Source organism: Poecilia reticulata, chromosome 6, assembly GCF_904066995.2.
Source record: "Poecilia reticulata chromosome 6, P_reticulata-male-v2, whole genome shotgun sequence".
NCBI lineage: Eukaryota > Metazoa > Chordata > Actinopteri > Cyprinodontiformes > Poeciliidae > Poecilia > Poecilia reticulata.
The window spans coordinates 9490253-9515348 of record NC_088835.1 but is presented as its reverse complement, the minus strand read 5'-3'; the positions used below and the strand labels follow the sequence as shown (position 1 = coordinate 9515348).

At 41.3% G+C, this 25096-nt stretch overlaps 1 protein-coding gene across 2 annotated transcripts in view; it reads left to right on the top strand.

The window, feature by feature from the left end:
- The window catches only part of kcnq1.2 (potassium voltage-gated channel, KQT-like subfamily, member 1.2), a 206465-nt gene that overhangs the window by 155046 nt on the left and 26323 nt on the right, over positions 1-25096 (top strand). The gene's annotated exons all lie outside the window — the stretch shown is intronic.

The window sequence follows — 25096 nt, the reverse complement described above, 5'->3', positions numbered from 1 at the left end:
TCACAGTTGGCAAAGAACTACAGAAACTACAAACATTTGTAGCTAAAACATAGCAGAGCATAACCTGAAGAATCCACAGTTACCAGATTTGCCTCTTCCTAGCTAGTAACACAGACACAACCACAGGTCAATCAAGAGACATATTTCACTCTAACAAGTCCTGGGTCTGAGTCATTCACTGGAAGACGGTCTCGGATTCCTATGCAGTGTCATTCCATCCTCCTCTGCCTGAAACACCTGAGCAAGTGTCAGAGCGTCATTAAGGCCAACCAGAGGCTCTACGGTAGCTGGTTCTCTCCTGACAGTGTTCACATAAATCCAAAGATAAGCATTTGGCGGACACCCTTCTGCAATAGGAACTTATGAGATCTTTGTCTTAAACCACCAACTAGTATACATTGCATTGGACCTCTCTCTCTCTCTCTCTCTCTCTATATATATATATATATATATATATATATATATATATATATATATATATATATATATATATATATATATATATATATATATATGCCAATCAACAAACTTAACCTCCAGGCATTAAACAATTATGGCTTAAGTGGTGCAAAAGCTATTTTGTTTTTGGTTTCTGAGATTATGTTGCATGTTTGGAAAGCTGGGTATAATCTGTGGCCAGTCAGGCTGTGGTGATCGAGGCTTCTCTAATTTTAGGTCTGTAGGTCTGCAATTCCTGAGTCTGCCCTACAACTCGGGCAGAGTGGCTGATTGTTTCCAGCCATGATGGAGTTAATGAGGGGGTGGCGGTTATCATGATACGCACTTGCACACTGTAAGATACACTCACGGACTCAAACAGACCCGTGACTGAATAATCATACACCCATATGTGTGTGTATGCGTGTGTCCTTTCAAGGCACAAGCGCGTTGGCTCTCTCAACAACCCACAGGGTCACTCTCCCAATCTCTTATTAGTGGTCTCCTCTGCTAGACACGCACAAATTTCTGTATGCATACACAGAGTCACACACACACACACACACACACACATACACACCTTCATGTAAACCCACTCATCCAGCTCACAGTATGGTGTTTAATGCGTGCTATGTTAGGAGCCTGAAATTGAATCCACATGCAGCACAGTTGGAGTAGATCTGCTAAATCTCTGTCAAAAGATGAGTGAGTCATTGTTATATTTGGACGTGCAATCACACACGTGTGTTTTGTTGTTGTATCACAAGATACCGTTTGACTGAGACCTCGAGGAGGAAAGACGGCAAATGCAGTCTCTCGCACGACACGTGCAGAGACACAAACAACTTTGTGTCACAATAATAGTCTGATAACAGACTTTGTTTGGAGTTTTTGTTGTTTTTTTCCACATTTTGGGGAAGTTGTTTTCACACAATTTCCACACAAAGGTTTACAAAAAAAACGTTTTAATATTTGTCTCAAGTTCTGCTCATAGAGCAGCTTTTTAAAAAATCTATGCTGTGAACCAATTGCCTTATAGGTCTGCTTTACTAATTCTCTGGCCTCTCTACCTGCGGTGTTCAGTCTTCAGTAGCAGAAGTTAAAGCTGCCTGAGATGCTGCATCAGAGTTAAAGACATTTTAAAGCACCGCCATGAAATTGGAGATTAATAGTGTGGGAACACGGGACTGCATTTTCCCACGCTTTTGCACTTGTATGTGAAGATTTTCCCAGAGTTCAGCCCATCTTCTTGGGGCCAAATGTCCCAAATCTAATGTGACTGGAAAGGTTTAGTTCTAAACGGCTGAAGCCAAGATTCAGCCGTCTCTGCTGAATGTTCCTGTCTGCTCTCTCTTCCCATCTGGCAGTCTTCTTTCAGTCGGTCTGAGTTTGTGTGCAAAGCGAAAGACATTGTGTTTGTGTACTTCTTACATCCAAACAATTTGAACACGTTCTCAGATTTGTTTGGTGTTTTCCTGTTTCTTCAGCAGTTTGTCATTTTTTACTTCCACTTTCTCACAACAGCCGATCAAAACAAAGCAATTTATGCCTCGTCCGTAGAGTCGAAGGGGGTTGAGTGGTACCACGGCACTTTGCTGCGTGAAATCATTTTCCACCCTTTAGATTTATTGTTTTTCTTGTCTGATGTTTTCCAAATCATCTTATCAACTTCAATGCCTATTAGATATGACATATTTAAAAGGGGTGGTATCATTTGCACAATCGAGTAACTTTGTTACCTTCAGTTGTTATTAAAATGCTGTATATATTAAGCATGACTTAAAAGAAATTTGACTTAAGATTGTCTCTTTAAGAAGCTCCTACTCTTTCTGACACTCCACCTTCGGCACGTCATCACAACGATGCTCCTCATGAAGCCGTTTACAGCCGTTCACACCAAACGCATTTTGAGTGTCAGGTGCGTCTGGCTTACATTCAAAGTCTATGTGGAGCCTGGGACATGTTGGACACGTTGGACATGCTCGACGCGCTCAACGCTCCAAACGGTTCAAATCGTGCTGCGCTAGACTCTTAAAACGCGCCTCCACACCAGAAACGGTTCAAAATGAACTCCTTTTAGCCAAAATCTACCAGCAATGTTACACTTTTGTCCTTGTTTTTTGTATTGACATTAGCTTTAACTTTTGAGAAATAAGTTTTCACTTAAAAAAAAAAAAATTATTTACGGAAACCAATGTATGCTTTGGCTTCCATTTTGAAACTCTTCTGTGTTTGTATCTTTAAAAAAAAAAATCCATAAAGAAGACATTGAACTTTGTTGACTTTCAAAAGAACAATTCTGCAGGGTGTAGTAAACTCCCTCTAACGTTTTTTACATAACACAGCAAAGAATGGAGGTCATAGTAAGATAAAAATAAATAAGAAGCCAAAATAACTGGAATTATTTTGTGGATAGTATAAAACCAACTAGCCTTGTAAAGGCTTTGGGAGGAATCAGTAGGTCTGCATGAAAGATAACAACGATAAGCACTGCAGACACTTATCCAGCAGGCACTAAAATAATTAACTTCCAGCTCCCTTTCAAGTGCGTCTTCATGACCCGACGGTTTTGAGTGTCCAGCTGCAGGCCAGCAAGCCGCGCAGAAACGTTCTCACGGGACCTGATCTCACTTTGCCCGTTTGCTGCAACAGTCTGGCCCTTATTTGCATGAGATCTGCAGGCTTTTATTTTTCCTTTGGACCAGCCTGTATAGATGTTGACTCCACCTATGTTTGCATACCAACACGTATGTGCTTTGCATATCAATACGTTGCCCGTTTCTGCCAGTACCGAGCGGCGCGGCCCAGCTCCATTCACGGCTCTCTCAGGAGGATTTGCCGTGTGCAACAAAGCCCAGTAATTGCGGCTTGATGGAAAACACCAATACACCTCGTAAAAACACTCAAGGCTGGTACAATTACTCTTTCCAGCAGACAAAGCCAAGAAACCGACCAGTGAGTGCACTGTTGGAGCCAAACGAGTTCAGACTAACAAACAAACAGTCGTCATTTCAGGCGTTGGTGTTAACGTCTGATTGTCTCTAGACTGTTTACAAAGGGGGAAAAAATAAAGATGTATATATTTACAACTGTGGTAATATGCGTTTTAAATCTAACCAACTTACCCCAGTCATGTTTGTTTTTGTCTTATTTTCGGAAAGCCACAGCTAAACTTAGCCAATCTTGGGGTTTCCGTAGACTCAAAATAGCGCAAGTGTCATTAGCATGAACTTTTACCTGCTTTGCTTGCTTAAACATTCAAATACAATGGAGGGAGATGTGCCTACATGCATTCAGTTACCTCACCAGGCAGCAAGACACATTGCTGCACTCGGAGCATGACTGTGCCTGACTCAGAGTTCCCATGGCCCCTATTCTGCTGAGTCCTGACACTTTTGCTCCCCTCCATCCTTTCACCAGCTCCGTCTCCCCCCACGGCCTTTGTTTTGATTGATGGCAACATTATTTTCACCCTCTTTTACTAATTATCCTCTGTGATGATGGTAATGAGTGTGCGTCACTTTAGCCAAGGCTTTGTTGGTTTCTCCAAACCCGCTGGTGGGTTATCTTCTTTTTTTTCTTTTTCTTTTTTTTTTTGCTGTGGTGGAATTTACTAGTGCAAAAACAAAGAAGAGCTTGTTAGGCGTCCACAATCAGTAGATTAGAGTCCTGTTGACTGCGAAAGACAAGAGACAGAGAGGCGAAGATAACAAGAGATTCAGGGTTAGATAATGTGTCGGTGGGTGTTTTTTCTCTCTTTTTTTGCCTGTGTATCTTTATGTATAAATGAGTATTTGTACTATCTGTGTGTGTAAATATGCACGCATACAAAATTCAGCTTTGTTTTGTTATTGGGTTCCACATGCGACGTCAAATTTGTTGGTAGTGATGAGTAAAATCTTGAAGTGCATTTAGTGCAGGGATGTCCCTTGTTAAGACATAATCAATGGTGTCACTTCAAACAAAGGTTCCTTTTTTCATTTATATGTTTTTTGCGTTGGTCATACTTGCTGGAAACTTCTAATTAGTGATATGGAAATTTCTGTTTCCCTTAGCTGCTGTTTCCCAGCATGGATTCTTAGCGCTGTTGTTGGCCTCTGTGCTATTTCTCTGATTAATCCCCAGCTAGCCACAACTTTTATCCCTGATCTGTCCGCTGTGATCCAGGCCCATAAAGTCCATAAGGCAGTTCTTCTTTCTCACCAGTGCGCCTCTTTTTAAATTTTTAAATAAAAAGTGGCCATATTCTGTGCTGTTGCATTGCTCTGCTGTCCTCTGTTGTTGCCAATTTGATTGTTAAAGAAACCAACCTGTAGAGTGTTGAACATTATTATTATTATTAAGCATCTGCCTCAGACCTCAAATGTCTATTGATTTTAAATTGGTATATGTTTAAAATCTATATTTCAACTGTGCCAGTAATAAATCTCACACTACTAACAATAGCTGCTGGTCGCCTTTTTTTCTTTTACATTTGAGCCTCCTAAATGATCTATGCACTCCACTGCTGACATTAATTTACACTTTTGAAGACAATTGATTACGATATATGTTATTTAGGGGTATCAGAGTGGTGTGGACTGAATAAGTATTGCTCTATTAGCAAAGCAGGGTTGCATACATATGATAACTTATCTTGGTAAAAAGTAGTTTCCTCTTTGGTTGTTTTTTTTTTTTTTTTGCTGCAACAAAAAAAGATGAATTAGTTTTTAGAGGCTTTTTTTGCGTTCCAGTAAATGCAGAAGGCTGGACGTATCTTCTGCCCCGACTCTTCTGACAGACGGTTTGGAACGTGAGGATTAGCCTAAGGTTATTTTTCTTCCACAGAAAGCCTTGCACCTGATTCTTCTCAGAGCCTGGAGGGATAGTAAAAGTTCAGACGCTTCCCAGCTTGTTGGGATGTTCAAAGTCGAGGTGAAGCCAACTTCACACTTTTAGATCCCTGGTTCATTAAATCTCAGCCCAACAATCAGCAACCCAGCCAAAGAAGATCCAAATTAGTGTTTCACAAAGCAAAAGAAGCTACTCTAAGTGTTCTTTCAGTTGTTTTTTTTTTAATCTAATTTCCTGCTTTAAGTTTATGGACCTGGAGAAATTAAGTTTTTCTACAAGATGGTCGAAAATGCTAGAAACTCAAATAAAGGTTTGATGTTGTCAAGCATTTCATTTGTGACCTAAGAAGCAAGCTGCATATTCTTAAGTTAGCTTCTAGCCAAATAACCAAAACAGAGCTTTTCTGGGCCACTGCGTGTCCACATTCAGAGTTTGTGCTGAAACTCACCTTTCCGATCAGCTTTCGCTTTTAAACCTGCAAACTCTCTCAAGTCGAAGAAGCCTGTCTTCATTTTTCCTCCCCTGCAGCCCGCTTCTCGCGGCACAAACCAGCCGAGTATCGGGTTCCCCGCTGGCCTGTCCATCACTGGCACAAGGCCTCTGCTTAGCAGCAGAGAAAGTCCTTGGGGTCAGCTCATAATGGACCTAAATGCGGCTCATTATCCCGATAAGGCAGGGGCGGTGGCCGGGCAATGGCTGCCTGACTGGCTGGATGACAGCCACACAGCACTGACAGGTAGACAGAGCTAGACACAGTCAGCGTGCCTATCTGATGGACCAGGCTGACAGATCCGGTTGCACAGGCATACGGCTCTAAGGCGATGGAAGGGGTTGGTAACCAAATGCCACGAAGCCACACAATGAAATCTCCAGTTAAAGGTTTTCTGTTGTGTAATGCAACAGATCTCCTTCCACCTCGGTGTGCGCTCTGCAAAATGGATTCACTTGTTAATGTACTGTGTCCTTCCTTCTTTTGCTTGTTGTGTGTGTGTGTGTGCACGTGTGTGTATGTCAGTAAGAACTTACATTTGCAAAATAAATCAAATAAAAAAAAATGGTTATAAAAGTTTGTACAGTTTGTTCTGGGTATAAAAAGTGTGTCGGCCTTCAAATTTTATTTAAATGGATATAAAACGACGCATAGTTTGACTTTTACAGTAAAATACTGTAAATAGCCCAGTAAAAACCAGCCGATTGTTCTACACTTTGTTTTTCGTTCGGAGTGTCTGGACTCTTTGCGATTGAAGATTAAAGTTTGTAAAATTAACCAAATCAAATACGTCATGGTTTAGCCAAGATGTATGCTATGAAGCTTACCTAAAACTGCCTGCGCTGGTAACAACCGTCCCCCACCGTGTAGAGAGAAATGCGGTTGTTAGGGTTAATATTTGGAGGCGTGGCAAATGCGGACTGAACAACTTTGTTCACTTCTTGTGCTACCATTGCTAAAGCTACGATTCTAAAACAACGCAGAAAAACTCCTTCTGTTTGCTGATTGGCCCTGTGGGATTCTACTGAAGATAATCCTCTTCAGTGGGAGAAAACAAAGATGGAGCAGTGAAGGGAGATGAGAATCAAAGTGGAATTGCAGAGAAAGAAAATATCCAGGCCTCTGAGTAAACTTTTATCGCGATACTTTGTGGTACTATTACGATAACAATAAAAGTGACAATAAGAACTATTTATTAATTTTTTTAGGCAGCTATATCGCAATCACGGCCCCTCAAACACAATTACTGCTCATGAAAAGCATTCCTGTTTGTGACATACTTCTTTAGGACACCAATCACATTAAGAAGTATGATTTGTATCACTAAGTGCTCACACATTTTCCAATTTACTAATATTTATTGATACTTAAAAAAAAAAAAAAAGCAGTAAACAAAATGTTAAAACTAACAATCCCGTGGTCAGTTGTGGGAGCTTCTAAAATTAAATGGATTTTATTGTGATGGCAATGAATCAAAATTCTTATTAAGATAAACCACACAATATTAGTCGCTTCAGAGTCTGTGTGTCCTTTAACCTCTTTCTGCAAAATCATGTCAGTTTGTTTTGGTCCATTGCACAAAATCCCAATAAGTGAAACTAAAGTTATTTCACAAAAATGTTAAAATGTTACAAAGGGTTTCAGGATTTTTGATGTGTGTTTTCACAGCAGCTCATGACACAGTGCTGCATCAGCACCGTGTCATCAAGTCACGGAGCCACTTCGGCCCCGTTGCTGCCGGCTTTGTCACCAGGCAGAAGGAGGCGCAGGAGGGGAGCTGTCATCAGCATCCAGCCTCCGGGCTTCCAGAGCTGCTGCAGATTCTCTTACAGCCAGATGTCAGCCACAACAACCCGCCCCGCTGCGCTCACTTATCATCTTCTCTCTGTCTCTCTCACCTCCACCAGTCTCCTTTCACTCCCGTCTGCCCTCCAGTGTGTCAGCCTCCAGTTTCCCTCTGCGTGTGTGCGTGTTTGTGTGTGTGCGTGTGAGGTTATTCAGGCTGCTTCGACATGTTTGGTCAACCCAGACTTTCCATCAGAGCGCATCTGGCGCGAGTGTCCCAAAACGTGGAAACGAAACGCCACTCTCTTGCCTCTAGCGAACGCTGCTTTCTTAATGGGCGACGAGGTAAGAGATAGCCCCGGCTGCTGCTTGTGGAGGCGCTGCACACAAAGGCTCATTACTCTGCTCTGACATTTGGAGCACACACACACACACACACACACACACACACACAGGCATCTCAGGAGCAACCCAAAGCATTTGGGTCAACTGCACGCACATACCGACATCTAATTCGTTTACGATTGCTTCCAAAAGTATTTTGGCCTTTTGAAGTTTTTCATATTTTGTCCACTTACAAGGGGAAACTGCTATAGCGCTTTCATGCATGAATTATGATCCTTTATATCAGTTTTTTTTCTTAAGGCATAAAAACAAGGTGGGAAAACAAATTTTGCAAAAAAATAAAATGAAATAAAATTTCTAGGTAATAAATTGTACTTTTCTTAGTGTCTCACTCAACCTGCAGGCTTATTTTCTTCATACTTACATGTTTCTGATTTCACTTTTCATTGATTGAACCTGAAAAATGCGTGGTGAGTCACAGCAAAGTAGACATACAACTCTGGAAAAAAAAATAAATGAAGAGACCATTTAAAATGATCGGTTTCTCATATTTTTTTACTTTTTATGGGTCTGTGTTTGAGTAAAAATGAACATTGTTCTTTTATTCTATGAACTACTGACAACATCTCTCTGAAACTCCAAACAAAAATGTACTATTTTTTCGCAGAAAATGAGAAATGGTCAAAATAACAAACATGCAGTGCTTTCAGACCTAAAATAATGCAAAGAAAACAAGTTCACCTTAATTTAGAAACAATATCTAAATTAACAAATCTGAAATAATACTATTTTAACGTTCAGAAATCAATATTTGGTGGAAAAACCATGAGGTTTTCAAATGGGATCAGCAGGTTTTTACAGAGCTGCATATATATAAAATAAAAATGAGCACGTAATGCGAGAGAGGGTGAGGGTTGACCTTTAGGTCGCTGTAAGTGAGGGGGCGGGCGGCTCGACTGGGCGGTTAATTCATTTCCCCAGGGACGCTCCTCCCCCTCTTCGCTCACATGCACAACACACACTTGTCCATGTAGGTCCAGCCATCCAGGTGCTGGCCTCTGCAGAGATGGCAACGTGGCCTCTGTTAACCCGGAGGGAGCCCAGCTGGGTTGAAAGGTCACGGTCCGAGTCCTCCCACTGTCTGTCTCTGTGTGTCTTCGGCTGAGGGGACCACAGGCGGAGCCTGAGGAAATATGGCCGCCGGTGGGCGAGGACTGACCTCGGCTCGTTTAGTCATCTATTGACAGCGGAGAGGACAAGAAGAAAGATGAAACTGAAGTTCAAAACAAAGTTCAGCAAAGGTTAAAGATTTATATGGACACAGATTAGTGGAACGTGGGGTTATTTAGGGTCCTTCAGGATTGATAGGGAAAGTTATTTGCTTCGTTCCGCTTTGTTTGGGCAAGTATCATCCGTTTTAAAGAGAAAATACACTGGGATTTTCCCCCCTCCCCTTAAATCAAACCTATTATAATTTCTTCTCAAACCCAAGCTTACGACATAAAATGCGTCTCCCGTATGAACTTGGCACCCAGATGAACTTGATGTCCCACCTCCCCCTCCTCCTTCCTCCTCTCCCCGTTGGTGTTTCCTTTCAGCTTGATGGTGAGTCAAGCAGCTGTCTGGTTTTGGGTTACAGTGAGTGACGCTCAGGTGACAAAAGCGCAGCGCTGCCCCGTCAGCACTCTCCCGTCTGTCAGCGGAGCCCCGAAGCAGATGCTAGCTGTGGCTCATGTAGCGACGCCGCGCCCGGGCCGCATGTACGCGGCACTGAGGCCTTCGTGGACCAGAGACGGAGCCTTTGTAGTAAAACAAAAACAGTCGTGAATTAGAGATGATTGTGGAAATCAAGAGCTTTTAGGAGATGATTGGATACCTTAATGGCATCTGGAAAACAGGAAATTGCAAAAATATTCTGAAACGGTGATCACATAAGTATAACCCTTAGTCATTTTCAAGCCTCAGCAAATTAATTGCCTTTCTGCACAAACGATAAAGGTAACAAATGAACTAAAGTGAAAACCAAGGCTGAACTTAGATAGCCAGCTGATTTGCCGATTTAGCTTTCTTTCCTTTTTTGGGTTGAAAAAAAACCACACAAAACTTAAATTACATCTTTAGTATAACATATCTGATCTGCAGACGTACAAATCTAATATACTTGAAAAGCTTATCTTACAAACTTTCCACCATGTTAGACACATTATATAGATTAATTACACTCAGATGGTTGTTTGAACTTCTGTTAATTTGGATGATTATCCACTAACTAACGAAAACGTGGCATTTAAAATGTGAATATTACATCGAATAAACTAAAAGCTATTCATTATAAAAGAAATGTGGGCTTAATAAGAAAAATATTTAATACCCGCTTACCGGTCGTTATTTTTCAAAACGTACTTTTGACCTAACAAATGGCATTCATTGTAATTTATGGAATATAACTGTATTGGGATTTCACAGAAGCTACACCAGTGAACAGTAATTCTTCTTTCTTTTTCTTAAGAAACCTGCATGTCGTCCTGAAGCTTTTTGTCGACTGTCATCTCTGCTGCAGCGTACAGAAAGCTGCTCTGATGTTCTAACAGCATCTCACATAAAAGTTGTTCTTCATTTCTAAAGAACAATCTGACTTGACACACACAGCTACATAAAAGTCTAAAGTTCACTCAGGTGTTGGTCTTGCTTCCTCTACGTTTTCATGACTCTTTGATCGTTTTACTTGTAACACTTTGTTGTTCACTTAACCATGTGTAACATAAACTCATCGGCTGTTGTTGAACATCGCGATTGTAAAACAACTGCTGTTCATCTTCTCATGTCTTCCACACTGCTGTTAATAAACTCAGGACGCCCTGAAAATAAGCTGCAGCCTGAATCCTGGACGTCTCCGTCTTGACCCAGCTCATAACGCAGACTTAAAAAATAAAAATTAAAAAAAATTACAGATTTAGACAAATAAATCACCAGCCCTTTTATTTAAAAAAAAAAAAAAGAAAAGAAAAAATCATGGTGAAATGTGGAGATGTCACAGAAAAGAGAAGGAGCCGAATTCCCCTCATCGTGTTTGTAATCGGCCCCTCTGAGTGAAGCCGTCACCGACGAGGCTGCAATCAGGGAACAGACAACAACAAACACACGGGGCACATCTCCAGACGTGGTAATTACAGACCAAACTGAAAAAAGAAAAAGAAAAAAGATGGTAAAATGGTGCGTGCGCCCACAAACACACACACCGCCATTGTACGCTAACTGCGGTGGGGATTTGAGGATGAAGGGGGGGATAGGCTTTACACACTCACCCTCATCCTCTACATTCTAGAGGCGCTTCTAAAACGAGATGCAGAAATACCCCTTGCAAAGATTATGAGTGACAAGAAGAAAGGGAGAGACGGTGTGCCACCTTGTAAAGGAAGAGACAGCGTGTCTTTACTGCTTCCTGCAGCCTGGCAGCTGAAGCTGAGAGGAAGATCCTCGTCTCCTTCTGCCTCCTTTTAATTATGGCCAATTACAAGGTTAGCACGCCAGGACTTATTACATGGCAGCCAAAGAGGGCCCCCTTCCCCCTCAACCCCTCCATCCCTCCGGTTTGTTTGTGAGGCCGGGCTGCACATCTTTGTGGCTGAAAGTAGCAACGTCTCCAATGGCCGGGCTCCGAGGGGCCTTTGCAGTTCCCCTTTTTTGTAGGTTTAATGTGAAGTGAAAGCATGAAAACGCTACAGCAGAAGAAGGGCCCCCCTGTGATGAATGAGCAGATCTCGCCACAGGCTAGCTTTCAAGGTAGCAGCGGGGACAATGCTCCCCGCGCATGTGTCCTCGCTCAGAATGTGTCACGGCGTCTGGTAACGTCTTTATCATAATTCTGCGTGATGGAGGGGGTGGAAGGGGCAGCGACGCGGGAGCCTGAACTGTGGCCCGGGGTAAATTTGACCGAGGTCAAGGGTGGACATTGTCGCTGTCATTTTGTACAAACTGTATCTTTGATTGTTAGGCAAACTGGGATTTTTAATTTTATTCTACACGTTTAAATTTTACATGGAAATTTCATTTCCATATAAGAGCTCCTTATTTTTCTGCTTTCATGTAAAATTAGTTTAATCGCCTGAAAACACCAACTTCCTGTCTGTTCCATCATCAACAAAGATCTGTACTCAGAGCAGAGTTTTAGATCGGGCATTGTGTCCGATCTGACTAATTAACTTTAACTATACGGCCGAGCACAAAGTAAACCTGACACATTATGTTAATTAAGAGTCTACGGCTCATGAGTAAGCAGTGTAACTTCTCCCATTTTTAGCTTTAGTTTAAGATCTTCCATCTTGTCGCTTGTTGTAACCGCAGGGTGAGTCAAGTGCAAATCCTCTGGGATGCAGCGCTGCTGTGCTTGTTACCGTCTGATTAACTTCGGCACTTTACTTACTTTATTTCCTCAACTGGTTAAACTGCCTGCTCCTCTACTTAGACTGTAAGAAGATTAACACATTCTTGTTTAAAGCCATAAGATTCATTCATAAACTCTAATTCAGAGGTTTAGAGTCACCTGCTGCATATTACGTGAGGCTAGGGTGTTTTTTTTTTTTCACTCATGGAGACTGGCAATTAAATTTAACAAATATCCTGCCTCCGACTTACAGGGCCTTTGTAAATGTTTGCACTGCTTCCATGGTACAACCACAAAATTCATTTGATCTGAGCTTCTTCATGCAGGTCTGGCTGAATGTTTGGGGCTGTTATTGTGCATCAAGGTGAAACTTTGCCTCAGTCTAACATATGTTTTTAGCCTTCAACTATTCCTGTACATTATCGTCTCTGATTTTAGTTCATTTCATTTCCACACATAGTTTGTTTTTATCCTAAAGTCAAACTCCTTTTCCAACTTGCATTTGAGTTATTAATCCTGTATCACAACACCAGGGCAAGTCAGAATCAAAAAGATGGAAGAAATCCAAAACAACAACTGAGGGAGTGAATAAATTGCTATATGTAGTCCTAGAAAACCCAACAGAGTCTTCTTCGCTTCGAACAGTTTCCACAGCCGCTTTCCTCGTCGTCCTGTGAATATTCATCTCTGGTTTGACCGACTACGACCCGACATCCGAAGCGTTTCACCCTCTTCCTCTACAAACCCCCGTCAGTCCGTTTCTTGGCTCTCGCTCTGTGGCCCATCACTTCTTCCAGCTTGGCAGGTGTAAATGGGGCCCATTAAGTCCCCTCTTGTGCCTTTTGTCCCGCCGAGTGTTTGGACACCTCCTTGGCACGGAGGCGTGACGACACGGCCGCTGACTGACGCCACGGCCGCTGACTGACGCCACGTTTTCGGAGCGACAGGCAGGGCTCGACGCGGAGCGGCGGGATGTCAGGAGGGCGGTCACTCGGTTCCGACGGGTCATTCCTTCCACGATCCAAATGTCTGTTTTCTCATGACGGAGCAGCTTCGTGTTAACACTGACCCAACCCAGGCTTGAGATTTTCCCTTAAGTGAGCATTGTATGCTGCTCCTCATGCGAGATTCTGCGGCCGTAAAAACTAGTCGTAAAGAAAACGTGGAGTTATATGTGACCACAATATGAAGGAATAACAGAGATTTCCCTGGAGCTTTTTCCTCCATGTTTGCTTTACTCTTTCGTATTTTTTCCAGCTGCCAGATGGACTTAACATTAGTTTTTTTTTTTTTTTTTTTTTTTTAGTGCTGCAAAGAGACAAAGCAGTCTCCTATATTAAATTCTCTAATTTTTAACGGGGCCCGTTTATGGTACTAAATGGCTGCCAAGGACATTTCAGTCGCCTGATTTATGTCCCTGTACAACATGAAACAGATGAATGGCTCGCCATAGGAATAGTTCTGTTACATCTGCAATAAAAAAAAGAAAAATGGAGAGCAAAGAAAGAAAGGATGGATAGAGGAATGAAATGAGGTAAAAAACGTTCCAACCGGACGGTACCAGAACTCTTCTGCTTTCAGATGAATCCAGCTTGTTTTGGCCCTAAAAAGGAGGAATTGAGAATTACAGATGGATTTTCACAATTAAAGTTGAATGAGTTACTTAATACACTTTATTAATCCCCAAAGGGGAATTTCACATTTTAGTACACCTTCAAAATAATAATTATAAAAAATAAGCACAACAGACCTGGGTAGACAGGTGCCTGAGGCCATAAATTAGATGAGGGGGGGAAAAAAAATCATATATTCTCTCATATCATATCTTGTCTGATTTTTACATACTGCCTCATTTGACTCCATTTAACCTTTAAATTAATCAAACTCGAAGCACGTTTTATCTACACATCCTCAGAGTTTGTGACAAAAAGGATCCCGTGACTTTTGAGTCAACCAGAGTTTTCACGCCAACTCTCAAATCGTAACAACTGAAATTCAAAAGGTAAGCAAATAGCTTCTTCCTGTGCACGTATACAGTTTGCTGTATTCAAATGTGTAGTTTTGCATGCATTAAGATTAATGGTATGAGCTTTCTGGTGCTTGTGAGTGATGGAAAGCTAACAAGATGTGAGGGATATCAATCCACCTCATCGAGTCGATGGTGAGACTTGAAAGATTCTCAAACCACAATATCAGGAAAAATCTAAAGGTTACCTTGAAAGACTATCATGCTGAGTGATGTAATTTATCTTGATGTAAAATAAATGAGAAATTACTTGTTGATGTGAAGGAACTAAGTAACTAACAGCTCTGCTTCCTCTGTGACAGAGAGACAGGAAATTCACCCATCATACTTCTTCTAGGGATGCGTTTCTGATGCGGTTAAATGCAGAAAATATGCAAGTAAATTCAAAAAAAGAAATCGTAATAAAACCAGTAATCCCAGTAGATCACGCTTTACACTTAAAAGCAAGTTATCTAAACTTAAATAAGCTTAAGCTAAAGATGTGTCTTCACTGACAAGTTTTTATATCAAATGAAAATAATAGGTTGTAGTGGTCAATTTTTTTTTTTTTTTGGTTAACTTCTTTCATTTTCTACCATTTTTAGCTACATTTCAAACATCTTTCCTTTCCCGCTTGTTTTAATGATCAGTACAGGAAGATGTTGGCGGCTCTGTACTTTGTCAGTAAGGACCGCTCGTCTTTTCAGGACGTAGCTTTTCCTCTTACTTCCTCACATTCATGAGTGTGTGTGGTAAGGACTGTGAAGCTAATAGGTTCGCCCTGCTGAGCTTCGTCAGTGTTGCTCTTCTTTGTGTGGAGCAGAAACTCGAGTGCATTTGTCTGCATTGAGTCTGGATCTGGTACTCGGCTCATTGCAGCGGGTCAGTGGGGGGGGGGGGCTTCGCTTGTTATCAGCTTCACTCACTTAACCTGCTCCTAGTACTTCTTTCTATGTCAGCAGTGTCAATGTTTCATTTCCTCCTGGAAATCTTTCATTTGCAACAGCTTTTTTTCTGTTCCTCTCATCTGTGTGTAGTTTTTTTTTTTTTTGTCTCTGTGTGTTCTTCCCTTTCTAACATCTGACCACACACACACACACACACGCATCCAAGACTGAGCTCATCTAATTGGCATCTTATCATCCACCTTGCGAATGCGCCATTGTTATGTCTAGCGTTGTTTCTATTCCCAGAACAGGCCTGACACTGAAATAGAACATTCCCATGGAGCCGTTCAGCCTAGGTGTTCAGACATTCCTCCGGACGAAGGTTTCCACAAATCATCTTCTTCTTTTATGAGACCGTCTCGCTGCGCAAGCGTCCCGCCATGTCTGATTTTCGAATATGTGAAATTCCTCCACGGGGAACACGACGTGCCAAAACGTCTCGTGACTTGCTCGTCTTTTACTGATCAGAGCTATAAATAAATGACTTACCCCGGCTTTACAGTAAAATAAAATCATCTGATGAACTTATTTGTTCGAAGAAATGCACTCGTACAAAAATACTCTGTTAGTCGCTAAATTCAAAAAAAAAAAAAGCATTTTTGAATATTTGTAATTTTGATCCTGTTCACTTGACATAAACGTTGGTATATGTTGAAACGTGTAAACATCAAAATGCGTGGATAGTATGAGGAGACGCAGCGTGTTTTTGGTGCTTAGTGTTGATTTTCATTTGTATGCTTCTGGTAAAAGTCACAACTTTTGAATATTTTGTGAAAGTTCCAGTACTTTGCCTAGAGATTTGCCAAGCCGGTTGTTAAAAGTCGTTGTGACGACTTCCTGAAGGCGGGTTTTCGGGAGGAACAGGAGTTTTTAAAGGGACAGAGACCAAATTTCAAGGTGATTAATTACAAAGTCAAATTTATTTTAAGATACATACAGTATTTTCATGACAACAGAAGATTGTATCATTGTTCTATTAATACATAATATTGCCCCAAAACACACTGCTCCCTTTCGTGACTTTGTGGAAAAATCCAAAAAATATCTGAAAGGCTTGAGTTGCCTCCCTCTTGTATTAATTCATTTTTTGTGCTTATTCATCTACCACAAAAAAAAAGAGTACCCAGATACATCTTGCTCATTCACTCTGGTTTGTTTTGGTATCACTTTTCTCCCATAGGATGATGTCTGTCTGCGTACGTCAGTGTTATTCTGTAGTCATGAAAGCATGTGTTAATCTGTCAACGTCTCTAAACTCCTCTGTGTGTGCGTGAGGTCCGCGAAAACATTTGACTCAGTTACAGAGTCACAGATGGAGACACTGCTGCTCACGCAGGTGATCAGCTCACGAAATATGAGGTAATATGAGGTAAGTGGATCTGTCATCTCCCAACCTCCCAGGTTGGGAGGATGCACAGCAGCATCGGAGCATCGTTAGTCAGTCGTGTTTTTTCTTTTTCTTCCTTTTCCTGCCACAATTTCAGATTAATTTGAGTCACTTGAGTTTGTTAATAATTACTTTGTTCATTTTATCTCTTCCTTTGGGACTCGTTCGCTAGTTGCTACTAGTTAGCTAATTGTTGCTAGCTAATGCGGTTAGCAAGATTAAATCAATCAGAAGTTTGGTTTTCAACATATACCACCGTTTGTGTGCACAGCGCCTAAAATGATACATTTCACAAATATTTTGAGCAATAATACCGATTTAAATAATAAAAATGAGCCAAATTGGAATGATACAAACACCCTTTTGACATGTACTTTCTCGGTTTTTGGTTGTGTCGGTTCTGAAAGTATCTGAACAAAGCTAATCAGACATAGCTACAAGCTAATGCTTCTAGCCCAAGATTCACAAACTAAGCAACATTTATTTAAATTTTTTTAACTGCAAACCTACTTTGTCAACACTTACAAACTTCCTTTTTGGCTAGCTTCATTCTGAAAATATTATAGCAAAGCTAGCCAGACAAGATAGCAGTGAAGGTTTCTAGCACATGCTTAGTAAACAGTAACAACAAACATCCTCAGACTCATTAGCAACGTCTTTGTTTTCCTAGAATCTGAACACAGTAATAGTTTTTTAAAATGTTCATTTTAAGTTTCAGTAAAATTACTTTGTTTCAGACCGAGCAGGAAAAGTCTGGCATTCGATACACGTACAATTGGAACCAGATATTTATATATAAAAAGACATCAGTGTTCTCCTGTGGTTCGACATATGAGTATTATTATTCTGCTAAGTCACAAAAACGACAACGAGATTGGTGTTAATTCATTTCAAAACATCGACTTAGCCATCTCTGCTTTTTCCAATTGTTTTAAAACAGAAATGATTTTAGTAATCTTAACATAGTATGTATCTGGTTTCAGTTGTATACTAGTGTTTTTTACTGTGGTATGTGGTCAAAAATGTAATGTTTTTCAATTCTTAAAAAAAAACAATAATTGATTCTTATATAGTACCTATAAGCCAGATGTAGCAGGCATGACTGCCTTTTGCTAAACTTTTTTTTTTTCAAGGAATAGACTAACAAAAGACTTTAAATATTCTCCTTTTGTGGCTTTGTCTCTGTCTCCCCCCTCCATAAATACACAAGGATCCTCTAATTCCCTCAAAAAATAAAGCAATAAGAACCACAATGCTGACGTCACGTGACGCCGCCAACAGATGCCCGTACTGAGTCTCTATATTTTCACCATCACCGCTCCCCTCTCCTCCCTCCGCTTGGCTCGCTCCAGATGTGCAGGGACAGAGGGCGCCTCATATTAGGCCAGTCAGTCACTTTCCTCCCGGAGTGAAAGTGAAACACCACCTGTGTGTGTACGTGTGTGTCAGTGTGGATTTCATTAGCCTCAGTACAGACCAGGGAGAGTTTTCCTGATGGCTTCTCAAGCTGGAGAACCGAAAGGTGATTTAGAAAAACAACTCCTTAAATCTTACTATTAACTGTTTTAAGAGTTTATCTGGGCGAATTAGATCATTTTAATGTCTTTTCAACCTAAATCAACTTAGTTTAAGAATCAGATGACAGTTGTCTGGTTACTGTGGATTACTTTGTCGGCTTTTGTTTTTCACTTATCACCGTTGTATATTTTTGCCTAATTTTAGACTGTGTGCAGAAACTGCAGTGATAAATAGTACTACCTATTAAATAATCTGTTCTCCCTTAAGAAATGTTCACAACAGCTAATCTTTATTTTTATTTTTTATTCTTTTGGAAATGGAAATGATTTCAAGTCTTCTGTAATATTCTTTCTGTAATATTCTGCAAATGTTGAAAATACACAATTTTGCCATTGTGGTGTTTCCATGAAATGGGAAATGCAGTTAAAATCACATGTGAATAAGCTTGTTCACATTAAAAATCATGTCAGCGACAGATGTTAACACTGAAGACTCTTATTTCTATAACATGTTTAAAACACTGATGATTCTCCACCAGAATTACTTTGTGTTGGTCTGTCACATAAAATCCTGATGAAATGAATTCAGTATGTTGTTGAAATGTGACAAAATGTCAAAAGGTTCAACGCGAATTAATGAAGCAAGGCTCTCGTTTATATTAGTCACTGGGCCACATCTTTGATAACCAAAGCAATGTATTCCAAGGTCCGCTGCCTTTTATAATGAGAAAAGCTGCAGCAGTGTCAACTGTAAGCAGACAGTTTCATTGTCTTTCCTTTGTGAAGTTGGTAAATGGAAGTGACAGAAAGAAAATCTGTGATATCTGCTGCGCTGCTGGAGCTTTCCCTGAATTATTTGGTTGGTTGCATTTCCTTCCAGTTGGATCTGAAAAGAAATATTTATTTTTCCCTTGTGTTGTTTTTTAGTGTGTAACGCTTTAAACCACTAGGTTTCAAGTCATTTAAATCAGATGCTGTTTGTTTGATGAATCTTTTGGTGTGTGCTTTCTTCCACATCAGATATTGGAAAGCCATCACTGTCACGCCATCGCCACTGTTTGCCAATGCACTAAATCCATGACAAATCTCAGAGTCAAGAGGTCAATGGGACAAACAAACTTCATAAGTATTTCTGCGTAGGCAGATTCGTCACGGAAAAGCTTTGCTGTGTCTTCCTTCCTGAGGAGTTTATTTACTCTTCACCTCCCACCAGCGCCGTAGTTTGTTTACTCTGTTGATTTATATTGTTTCGTGCTATTTTACAAAAGAACATGATATTCTGTTTTTAGCCCCGTGCCTGTATGGACAATGCTAGTTTGTTTCTTCACCTATAAATATTTCTGGCCCAACAGCCGGATAGACATCCTTCCCCTCTTTGGATGTAAACCATTTGGCTAAAGGAAGCCGTTGGTCGGCAGACTGGGGGGGTAGAGGGTGTTTCTTCAAATCACAGCAACGCTTCTTTTGGTTACAACTGGTGTGTCGTTTTGGACTTCATCCTGGAGTTATAATTGACGTCACTTTGGGACTTCTTCAAACATTTTTACAGACCAATCAGACATCGCTCCTTTGAAAGGCGTCTCTTGGTTCTCGTTTCGCTCTGCATCCCCAGAAACAGAACCAAACACAGAGAAGCAGCATTCAGTCTCTACGCTTTTGTGCTCCATCCTGTCAAATCAATACTTTGTAGAGCTATCTTTCACTGTGTTTACAGCTGCGAATTTTCTGGGGTTCGACATTTACAAGCAGGGGCATTTCCCCGTTCTATTAAATGCAAAACGACTCCAGCTCAAACAGGTTCGTTGAGCGAGCGTCTGCGAACGTGTATTTATAGGTGCTGCTGTAGATTTTCAAACAAATTTAGGTCTGGACCTTAACCGGGCCATACAACCATGGAAATATGTTTTGATCAAATCTCTTCTCTTGGTGTTCTGGTAATATCTTAAGGTTTTTTCTGGCCTTCTACCAGTTTGTTTCTTCACTAATGTTTCAATAGATTGGAAACCACTTTTCACCTTTCTGTTGGTCTGTCACGTTTGATCTTCTTAAAAACATTGCAGTTTGTTGCAGCGACATGGTAAACTGAGAAAAAAAGTTGGTATAAAGACATTTACAAGGCATTATAAATGCCCTGGAAGTACAATTAACCTGTTCTCAACTGGAGGTGCTGTTTTTGCTGTCGTCTTAAACGGGAACATCCGTAACCCTCCGGCCTCAACTGGTGGTTCAGTCGTGTGTTGGGAGGAGCGGTCCGGATGTTTGGGGTTCGCTGCAGAGAGGTTAATCAGGATCACATCCAAGACCCTCTGTTGTTGTTCAGGACCAGCAAAGCATCCTGCTTTGTGTTTTCACAATACGTCCTTGCTGTCATTACAGCGGTGTCACCAGACGAGGCCTGGAGTGCGTGACAGTCAGAGTTGCCGGTTCCAGAAATCAGGAAGACGCACTTAAGCATAACTGCACATTCAGTCACATGAATCCCCTCGCATGCAGTTTTTCTCTGGTCAAGTCTCATTAGCAGCCTTCTGACTCAGGGCGTATTTTCAGGAAGTCTGGGTTAGTGGATCACCGCTTGTCCCTGCTGAGAGGTGAGAAAGCATAAGATCACCCACAAGAGACACTGAAGGAGTCACTCCGTTTTTTTTGTGGACTTTTGTCTAAGACTGTGGGGATTATGAAAAGATTTTCTCATCTGGATATGCAATATTTGAAGTCCCCAGCAGCCCAAGAACCCTGCAGTTTGACATTATTAAATTATAGGGTTAGATCAGATTTATTCCAGTATCTTTCATGGAAATATCCATAAAAAAGTGACCTTAATTGGAGCTATTAAATAGAAGAACAGGGAAAAAACAAGCCAACACATGCGGCAAAATACTCAAAATGGCTTCCAGCATAGACCTGCAGTCCTCAAACATGACACATTTGGATTCCTCAGAGGGTGTATTCGTCAGATGGCACCATGTGGGTGACTATGTTCAATGAAAACATTCGGTGGTGTTTGAATTGTCGATCTTGGGATACTTTTTTTTGTACAAAATGTTGCAGGAACTGGTTTATTCTGTCCAGGGTCGAAACGGCAGCATCGCACTGCTGTTTCTGCCTCAGTCGTTTAGCCTCAGGTTTCTCGTTAACATGACCTCAACAGGGATGGCGTGCGACCTGGGCTTGTCTTTCTGTTGCAAACTACAAATCTGTCAAGAAAAGCAGTCACATTTGTTAAATTTATGGAAGAGTGGCAGGAAGAAGGCCAAAGACGTCTAATTTGCATGTTAGATTTACATGCAGCCTGTAGGGGACATTTACAAAATACGTAACAACTTCAGTGAAATATGGGCGCGTTACATCACGCTCAGAGTTGATGGCAGGAGCTAAGTGCTTGGCTATCCTGCTGCTAAACCTGTTAAAGACTGTACAAGTCTTGAGATGGAGTTAAAGTTCACCTTTTGTCATTTTTTGCTGAAATACAATTTTTGTTTTTTGCGTGATCTACTGGAAAACGTGACCATGGTAAGGCTTCTGTGTGAACAGTTTACGACCCCATTTGACCCACACACACACAGAAAAATACTTAAATTTTATTGAACAACAGGAGCCGCATATGGACAACGGAAGGCGTACGGAAAAAGAAAGCACATCCAACAGTCATGGCCTTTTGTGGAGCATCGACCTCAACTTCTGCTTGGATGTGCAGTCGGAACCTGGAGTGGTGGGATTGTGACGTGAGGCGCTTCACTTCTTTCACAGTGTCCACAATTATAATTTTCAGTAATTTCCTACATCCAGATTCAATGCGTTCGGCTTCATCTGGTGACGTAAATCTTCCATGAAGATTGGTATAAGTTCTACGAGAAAGTCAGATGTTGTTTTGTGAACATAGTTTTTAGGTGCACTCCGCTTGCCCACGCAGTCACACCCGAACGAACGCGGCTCCAGTCAACACAGTCGGAGAAGTCAGGATGCCAACGTGGCGACGCCCAATCAGACACTGTGTATAGCACCTCCCACAAACATCTTTATAAGCTGCTACTTTCCATAAACAAACACCACTTTCAATTTGTTCAGCTTCGTTACAGGCACGACATGTAACAATGATTTCAGACACACTCTTTGAAGTGTAAACATGTTTTCGCCACAACTCCCGACGGTTGGTGTGAGGCGCGGCCACATCGAAACTCAAAGTCGGCCTTAGGAACACAAGTGGGAAGATCGACCTCAGGTTGGGCGGTCCGGTTTACGACTGGGAAGTCAAAATTGCTGAGTTTTGAGTGCAAATGGAAGGCACCATTAGCTTGAGACAAAATCTTGGACGTGCAAGGCTGGTACAGACATACCCCAAAACACTTGTCTACTTTGTGTGAGTCCAGAGGCACGATGCTATTTAATGTAATTTTCCCTTCACTTCAGTTGTGCAACAGTTGGTCTTGGTCAGTCAAGTAAAATCAAAGCAAACAAAACATGTTTTTAATAGCAACTTGACAAATGGTAAGAAAAAAAAGAGTCCGAGCAGCATCAGTGCTTTTATAAGGCGCCTGCATGAAATGTCCCTTTGTCCATTAGTTGTTTTAAACAGAACACGGCGTACCAAGGTGCTGTGAGGTTCTGGTATGTGGTCTTTGAACAGGCTGCTTCCTCCGAAGGGGCACAAACACTGGAAGGTCCTGCAAAATGAAGAAGGGGAAGGGGGCGGGCGGGCAGGCAGGGTGGCAGGGGGTGCTCTGCTTCGTGAAAACCAAGCTCTCTGTTTACTACAGAGCTAAAAATAATAGCCAGTGTGGTTTGTGGCATGTGGGGAGTTGCGTGAATATTTGTGTGTGTGCACACAAGAACGTGTGTAGGCGTGTGGATGTGTGCGTGTGGATGTGTGTGTGCGTGTCAAACCCAACAGCTGGAGGCTACAGGGTCCCATGCTGCTGCTGGGGCAGCAACAGGTGGGGAGGGTAGGTGGCTCTGTGCTTGTACTGTACATATGTTTGAGAATGCCTAATGGCTCGAGGACACGAGTGTGCATGACAGGGCCGGCATGCGAGCGTGTGCACAACTCCTTCCTTACATGTACCCACAAAAGTTTCACACACTGGTAGCCTTGTTAAAAAAAAGAAGAAGAAAAAACCCTGGTGTCACACAGAGCCTGTGTCTAAAGCTAAACTGGAGCCTGAATTGTCTTATTCATGCTCTCTAATCTATTTAAATCTCTGACTGCAGCAGTGCTATGAATCAAAATTAATGACTGTGTTGTTGGTGCTGATGCTGAGGCTCTGGTATGGGCAGTGCGTTGGCTTGTTTAATAGGCCTCTATTTTTATGGGTGTGTGCGTCGGGCAGCAAGCGTGCGTGTCTTTTCCCACTGCTTGTTTTTGCCCTCAGCAGACGAGGCAATTGGACTTCTCAAATGACAGAGACTAGGTGCTGTGAGACTGACTGTACCACGGCAGCTGTGGGTCCCCTCCCCCCTTCGCATTGTGGCGAGTGGATCCAAAATGAAACCAAAACGATGGATTTCTTGATTAGATGCGTTTCTGTAAGGGCTCACACAGCAGGATTTTAGTTGTGTAAAAACAAGGGGAAGCATAAACACTGTAAACGCAAATTGGCAATTGTTACTAGAGCCGCATGCGGGCGAGTGATTGCACCGGGATGTGTAGTTTTTACAAAATCAAAAACCAAACACGCTGTTTACATAAAGCCTTGTGTCCAAGATAATCCATTAGTAAATAACTAAAGGTGCAAAAATGAATGTTTGAGTTATTTATAAACTCATGTTTATCAGTAATTTTTATGTTTATCGGTAATCGCTGCTCACGTTTATCAGTACTCGACTACTAATGCCTTCCATCAGACACCAACTGCTGTGCCACTCCTCATGCATTTAACGTGTTTAATTTGTTCATTTAATTACAGAAAATAATATCGCATTCCATTAGACTGTGAAACTCAAACATGTATGCTGTCTGAACTGCTGCTTGACTGAATAAAAGATATCTGAGCGCAAATGAATTCATCACAGATTGAGGATACGTGCTGCTCCTCATCCAATTGGCTGGGAGAGGGGGGAACCGTAAGACCATTCACTTAATGAGTGTTTTATGACTTGACAGTGTAAGAGAAGCTGGAGCTGTGTATAGGAGAGTAACTCTTACAGCCAAAACGCTTGAAACCTGAAGCCAGGAAATATCTGTTGTTAAATGAGACGAGGTTAGAGGACGGACAGCTGCACATGTGATCACCGCCTGTCAGTGTCATGCCAGCATGTTTTTAATCCAGAAAGTTTTCATTATTTTATTTTAGTTATGTTTACATGTGCATCACTGTAATGACTGCACAAGTACAGAGCATTTTACCCCAACGTAGTTGTGTGATTTGGTTTTACTTGCAGTAGGAAATTCTGTACGGAACTTCATCTGGACCTGATCAGTTTTCATCTAACAGTAGAACTCTCTTTATATCTTTAATAAATCTCCGTTTATTGATTCTGTCGTCAAATTTCAAACTGATTTAAAGTGGAAAAAACTTTTTTTTGTCAAGATTAAACAATTACGATGTCTATTTATTCATCATCATCAACAGGTAGTAGTTTGACGGTGATGCCGCGTAAAGTGTTTTTAATGACTAATTGCGTGAACAATACGATTGCTGTGTGATTTTAATTCCTCTTCTTATTTAGTGGAAACACCACGATTGCGAAATTGTGGGTTTTTTTTTTTTTTTTTTTTTTTTTTTTACATTAGTGGAATATTGTCAAAGTGGATGTTTCTCAAAAGCTGATGTAAATACAAGACGGACTTGTCAGGGAGGCTGACCGTAACGCACGAGTTTCCGGTTGGTGTGGTTTTCATGTATTCTCTATGTCTGGACTAAGAAGTAGGGTTAAAAAAAACAGAAAAACAAACACATATGCTTCCAAACAAAACATCTGATCCTGGCTAAGATCCTCCCAAATACATGGCTGTTGGTTTGACTCATTGC